This window comes from Ips typographus, linkage group LG10 (genome assembly GCF_016097725.1).
Source record: "Ips typographus isolate SLU linkage group LG10, UJ_Ityp_2.0, whole genome shotgun sequence".
Taxonomy (NCBI): Eukaryota; Metazoa; Arthropoda; class Insecta; order Coleoptera; family Curculionidae; genus Ips; species Ips typographus.
The window spans coordinates 2,000,454-2,007,959 of NC_138431.1; the positions used below are offsets into that span (position 1 = coordinate 2,000,454).

General features: G+C 35.8%; 1 pseudogene; it reads left to right on the forward strand.

Moving 5' to 3' along the window:
• The first annotated feature begins 5,853 nt into the window (after nucleotides 1-5,853).
• Nucleotides 5,854-6,664, forward strand: LOC145734986 (uncharacterized; annotated as a pseudogene).
• The last annotated feature ends 842 nt before the right edge of the window (nucleotides 6,665-7,506 follow it).

The window sequence follows — 7,506 nt, forward strand, 5'->3', positions numbered from 1 at the left end:
TGTTGCTAATTTTATGCAAGAATACAAATATTTATAAAAACATACTAACTTCAATTCCTTTTAACTGTTGTTAAAGCTCCCGAATTTCATGGTTCAGGAAAACCGGGAATAAACCGTCATTGAATGGAAGCTTAATCTTAAACCAGGTTTGTACAACAAAAAAAATATTTAAGGGAGGTTCAAATTTTGAGGGCGCCCTAAACCGGAGTTGTACAACCGGACCTTAGCCTTATTCAAAGGGATGTAAACCAGCGACTGGGCTATTAAAAAAAATACTGTCACCTAATTTAATCTATTTCAATAAGTAATTGTTAATAAAGTTGATTTTTTAAAAACAAGTTTCTGTCACCTGAATTATAATTCGCGCTTTGACGGAAGAAGAACTTCTCTGGGCACTGGAAAATGACGATCAGTCTGATATAGGGTTTATGTTAGATGTTTGGGATGAACTTGATGCTATTCTTGATATAAAAACAGCAGATCAAAATGCAACCGCAAATGCTATCGTACCGACAAACGAATCGAATTCGGAAGAGGACTCAAATGATTATCACGAAAATGAACATGCTTGTGCTGATAATGACGTGTTACCTGAGGATGTAGGCGAAGGCGATTTGTATAAACAATTTGATCTAACTAAAAAGGAAGACATAAAATGGATGAAAGCCGCAAGTTATAAAACCACACCCGTGAAATGGCATCAAGCAAAAGCAGATGCAGAGAGAGATATCTTCCAGAACCTGTCGATCTTTTTTTAAAACTATATTCCTAATAGCCTATTGGAAACAATAGTTTCTATGACAAACCTTTATATTATTTAAAAAAAAATTGCAACCTGTCCCCTTACAAATTTGAACGAGATTCGATAATTTATCGGTGTCCACATTCTGATGGGTAACATAAGATACCCTAGATGTCGTATGTACTGGAATTCTTCGCTGAAATTTGACGTTATTCGACAAAATATACCGATAATTCGATTTTTCAAGCTGCGAACGGTTGTGCATTTAGGTACTATGGTACACAAAGAGGGAAAAACACTGACAGGATTTGGAAAGTGCGCCCTTTATACGACTCCATAAGAAAAAGGTGTTTGGACCTTCCTCTTGAGACCAACCTCTGCATAGATGAACAGATAGTACCATTTAAAGGTCGCCTCAACATCAAGCAGTACAATAAAAACAAACCAAACAAATGGGGAATAAAAATGTATACAGGGTAATTCAAATTCGACCCTCACCATTGGGATCTCGGAAACCATAAGAGATACGAAAAAGTTTAAATTGGGGCAAAGTTTCGCAATTTAAAGCTGAACCAAATGCCGTTTTAAAAATTTCGATTTTCCGAGTACTTCTGAAGATATCCGAAAAAACTGAAAATTTGATTTTTTGTTTTTATTTATTTCTAACCTTATTTGAAGAGATATCCCAAAACTAAAAGCATCTTTTCATTCAAATTTGCCACACGACGTTTCGTTTTTTGGCACTCATCATCAACTTTCTTTTTTCTTATGGGCGCCATATTCGATTTTTAGCCCACCAAACAGTAGGTTTTATTCTGATTTTTGTGATGTATAATAAGTTATGATTTGCTTCATAAATAACACAATAATTCAATAAAACCTAATTTCACCTTAGTTACCTTTGAGTTAATGAGACGTTTTATAAAGATTACTTGGTAGTACTTGTCACACGTAATTGACCTCAACATACTTAGTCACAATGAGGAAAAACAAGGCAATATTATTTTAAGTTACATCACAGTACTAGTTAACAATATGACAGCAAGCCAACTGTAATCAATAATTCAACATTGTTGTGATTTGGTGTTATTCAAAATTCAATATTAAATTATTTTATTAAAACATGTTGGCGACATCGTGACCCACCCGTGGGACACAAAGAGTTTTCTTACATTCTTTCTGTGGGACGTTAGTGACATTTCGGTCAAAATTGTACTTTTCATATTTTAAATCGGATAAATGTGTAATCATGTAAAACTGCTGACATTATTTTGTAGTAATTGCTAGTTTTAACCGTGACCCACCGGTGGAGCATGACGGCTGTTGGAGAAAAATTTATTCTGCAGCCATCGTGACCCACCGGTGGGTCAAACCGTATCAGCAAAATGTTTCTCATTGGCTCGTCACGTAAACAAGTACGGACAGGCATCGGCTTGCGTATAAAACGCCACTGCAAGCGGCAAATGGAATCTTTTACGACGCAGCCGCAACACCAGTACAATTTATGAGTAATAGTTCCGTATTTTTCTTTTTGTATTATACACACTATATAAGTAGAACCCCTTGACTGTTGCTGTCAAAAACTACCTCACCTGTGGAACTATTAGATTTTGCTTTACCATACCGCTTATTTGTTTTCGCATCGCATGTCCGTATCACTTTTCTACAAATTAGAAAATACTGCGCTATCATCAGTTCCACACTGCATTCGTATTTTTCTCTAAAATTTTCATTTTTTTTTTTTGGAAAGTAAAGTTATCTAATAATCTATATCTAATATGTTCCTTGCAGATAAATAAAGGATATAATAATCAACATGAGTTCAAGAAGTAAAAGAATTGTGAAATTAGCAAAAACTTCCAGTGAAAATGTTAAACCGCATTCAACTTTTTCTTCTTCGTCAAAACAAGAAACACATGATCCGTCGTTAGTTGAACCATCATCTACTCTACCTTCTTCGCAAATGTCGCCAACAACTGATAACCCACCATTAAACGCAGACCAACCACTTCAAACTTTACAAAATGAAAATTCAAATGACAAATATTTTTCTTCTTCGGAATCTTAGCTATTTGAGGATTCCGAAGATTCCTATCATCCTTCCGATGATCAGCCCGATGAAAGTGAAGACGTTGAGAATTCGTCGGAAAGTTCGAATAGTGAGGAAGATATTAGAAACGGTTCTTTTTCTGTAGAGTATGTGAGAGGAGCAGAAACTGTTTCACCTGATATTTGGCAACATTGCACTGACCTCCCAAGGCAATTTCCATTCATTGGGCAGAGTGGATTGAAAGTGGACCATTTAAATTGCGCAGAACCGGTTGATATTTAAAAGCATTTCATAAGTGATGAAATTTAGACACAATAGTCCAAGAAACCAATAAATACGCATTGCACCTTATCCAGAAAAAAACGCTTCCCCGACGATCATTATTGCACAAATGGACAGAAACTAACAGATCAGAAGTTAAAAAAATTCTTGGCATTCTAATGATAATGGGTGTCAACAATCTGCCAAAAATACGCCTATATTGGTCCAGTAATGACATGTACTCTAATACTAGAGTAAAAAAGACGATGTCCCGAAATCGATTCGACTGGTTGCTGAGGTGTTTGAATTTTGCCGACAATAGCGACCCCACAGCTAAAAACGACAGACTGTTCAAATTGAAAAATGTGCTAGAATTGTGTTGTCGACAATTTCAAGGTACGATGGAGCCTGGAGAAGAAATTGTCATTGACGAGAGTATGGTCCCATGGAGAGGCAGACTGATTTTTAGGCAGTATCTTCCTGCAAAATCGCACAAGTATGGTGTAAAATTGTACAAAGTATGCACGCCTGAAGGATACACGTACGATCTAAAAGTCTATGCCGGAAAAAAACGATTCTACTGGTTCCATTGCAACTAATATTGGCGGCCATACTTATCGCATATGTATGGAGTTACTAAAAAACCTTACCAACTGTGGAAGAATTCTATACATAGACAACTTTTATACAAGTGTAAAATTGTGCGAGGATCTGTTGGATTGTCAAACATATGTCTGTGGAACATTGCGAAGCAACAGAAAGGGAAATCCTAGAAATGTGTGTTTGAAGAAACTAAAAAAGGGGGAGATTTATGGAGAACAGAACGGCAATGGTATTCGAGTTATAAAATGGGTAGATAAACGGCCAGTTCTAATGATAACCACACTGATATGCTAGTGGAAACTGGGAATCAAAAAAGAGGAAACGAAGTACTGAAACCACCGGCTATTATTGCATACAATAAGGCTAAGAAAGGGGTGGACTTATCGGATCAAATGTCTTCGTACTACACATGCCTCAGAAAAAGCATTAATAATGTACAAAAAAGTGATTTTTTAAATTATCCTTGGGACATGTGTAGTAAATGCTTTAGTTATTTATAACTCCCACGGCCTTGGCCGAACTAAACCACTTGGCATGCTTGCTTTTCGAGAGAAACTCATAGAAGGACTCATGAAGATGCAAATGCTAATGAAGTAGAATCGCAAGCAAGTGCAAATGTCCCAGCTGGCAAAACAATAAAAGACTCAAATCGAAAACGAGGCAAGAGTAGTCATAGGATCGCGAAGTACGAGGGATCAACCAGAAGTAGAAGAAAAAGATGCGCTGAATGTTATAAAACCATTAAACAGGAAAAAGGAAGCAAAGAAGCAAGAGTGAAAGCAAAAAAAGTGTCAACGTTTTGCGAAGACTGTGAAGGGCAACCCACCATATGTATTCTTTGCTTCAAAAAAATTCACCATTCATTTTTTCCCGATTTTTTGATTTTGTTTCCTTTTCCTCATTTGTTAAGTTGTTAAAATAAAAGAGTTCTTTGATGTAGTAATAAAAAATGTAGTTACTTATATTCATAAATAAAGAATAACAGCATTCTTTTAGCATTATATGTTGTTTTAGGGTCAACTGACCAGTCAGTGAACTTCACCTAGTAAATGAACAAAATCCCACATTTTAGCCAAAAACAAGAACTCCTTACAAAATATTATATTCCTCTCTTTCTCTAATGCTAACTGCGCATATCAACTACGCCGTTCATTTATTGGAATTTCAAACAAGTGCAACAGTGACATGTAAAATCTCGAGCGACGAGGTGGTGGCACTGCGTGATTCCTGTGGACGCCATATTTGTTAGCGGTGAGTAAGAAACATGTGCTAACCAAAACTTATTTTAAAACTTTAAAATTCAATAAAACCATCTGCTGTAGCTTTGTTAACACTCTATATACATTTAGCAAGTATCTTTTCATCCAGGGAAATCAATATTGCATACATTTATTTTAATAATTTCTATGTTCAATTAATAGACCGACGAAATCATCAAAAGCTAAAGAATGAACATGGTGTTCATTTACTGGGTTTTGGCGCAATTTTCAGAAACATATGCCTTATAGTAAGCTAATATTCGTAGGCAAGTTCCTTATTTAGATACTTTTAGTCTAGTCATGTAAAATCCAGTTATTGAACGCCATAATAACCTGTTCATTAAGTGGTGTTCATTCATTAGGTCTGTTGGTTTTTCGCTTCAATAATGAAAAGTGGGAACCTATTTAATATTTGATTACTAATTTCACTCACATCTTTTCAGATGGCAGCCAAATATTTACGTTTTAAGTACTCTGAGGAAGACTTAGCCAATGCACTTGCTGAAATTAACTCTGGAAGCATCAACTTAAACAAAGCGTCTTCAAAGTATTTAATCCCGAAATCAACACTTCATAACAAAATAACTGGTAAAGTTCCTAACGCACGAAAAATGGGCCCTTCGCCAATTTTAACTTATTCGGAGGAAGAACGAATCAAGAAATGGATTTTGGATAAAGCCAAGTTAGGATTTCCTATGCACCCGAATGAAGTAAAAGACTCAGTTCAAAAGGTTTTAAAGATTGCGTCTAGACCAAACCCATTTCTTGATGACAGACCAGGAGATAAATGGTTGAAACTATTTTTACAACGGCATCCTGAGATATCAAAGCGAAACACGGAAATAATTTCTAAGAGCCGGGCTTCAGTAACAGAAACTGCAATTCGCCAATGGTTTTCCGAGCTAAAAAAGTTTATTGACGATAAAAATATAATGGACATGATGACCGATCCAAACAGAAAAAATAATGCAGATGAGACTGGCATGCGAACATGTATAAAATTAGTTTTGGGCCCGAGGAGCAGTTTTAAAAACCTTTACGAAATAGCATCTGGGAACGAAAAGGAATCTATAACCGTGCTATGTAATTATAGTGCAGCTGGCGTTGGCGTTCCGCCAATGATCGTCTTTCCATATAAAAGAATACCAAAAGAGCTGTCGTTGTCCGTTCCAGCAGAATGGGCTATTGGCAGATCCGATTCGGGATGGATGACCTCAGCAACATTTTTCGAGTATATTGCAAATGTATTTTTTCCTTGGCTGTTAAGAATGAGAATTGGTTTTCCGGTTATTTTATTCATAGACGGACATCACGTCTCACTACAACATGGAGCTGCACGGGTTCTGTATAGAGAAGGGAATAATTCTCTATTGTTTATACCCTAACTCAACTCATATCTTGCAACCCTGCGACGTCAGTATTTTTCGACCCCTTAAGGCAGAATGGAAAAAAGTGTGTCGAGAACACAAACAGAGTTCAAATACGCATATTACACGTCATAATTTTAGTTTGCGTTTTAAAGAAGCATTTGATAATGCTTGTAAGGTCACCACAATTACAAATGGATTTAAGATTTGTGGTTTGTTTCCACTCAACCCGGATGCGGTAGATTACACCAAGTGTATATCTACAAGGCGCAAAGAAATCTTTGGGCTTGAAAATAAAGCTACAAATCAAGATTATGTCTCTTGCCTTAAAGTGTTGGAAGAGTTTTTAGAGAAAGATACAATTAACGAGAATGAAAATTGACTTAATGATTGTGAACAAGAAGACATGTACTTATTTTGGAGACTTTGTAAACAAAAGGCAGGACAAGAACAAGCCCCCATCACTGATGAATCGAATCGAGATACATATTTACCCAACTTATACAAAGATCCTTTAAATGAGTCATTTATAAATGACCTACCTTTAGAAATAAATGGAATTGTATATACACCAGTTCCAATAAGCCCTCTAAATAATACTTATGGTACTATAGAAGAAGACGTTCTACTTCAAAACATCTGCACGGATGTCATAGGACTTAACCCCAACAGAGCCTCAATCGAGCCTGATCTAGATGCTGTTAATAAAAAACTAAAAGTCAACAATGATGTAAATACTCAAAACTGTGATAGTACTAATGTCTGCAGGGAATTTCTAGATGATGTTCTGAATAAGGTATTTGATACAATCGATAATGTTCGCACTGTACCTGAAAAGGCATTTGATAAGACTGACACAAAATGTGATACTAAATGTAAGGTTAATATAATTTCAAATATTGTTATAGGAAATGCTCAAGAAACTGTACTTAATAACCTCTGGAATGAACATCTATATTGGCCGCAACAAGAAAACAAACCAAAGAACAAAGTTAACAGTCGTGTGATAATGCCATTTGCCATAACTTCCGATAAATGGGCCCAGTATCATAAGGAACAAGAAATGAAGAAAAATTTAAAATGTGAAGAAGTAAAAAAGAGGAAATTTGAAAGAGAGGAAAAGAAAAACCAAAAAGAAAAAAGTGGTAATATTAAAAACGCTAAAAATAGTCGAAAACGTAAAATGGAAAATATTTCAAAAAATGAGTCTACAACGCTGCAAAC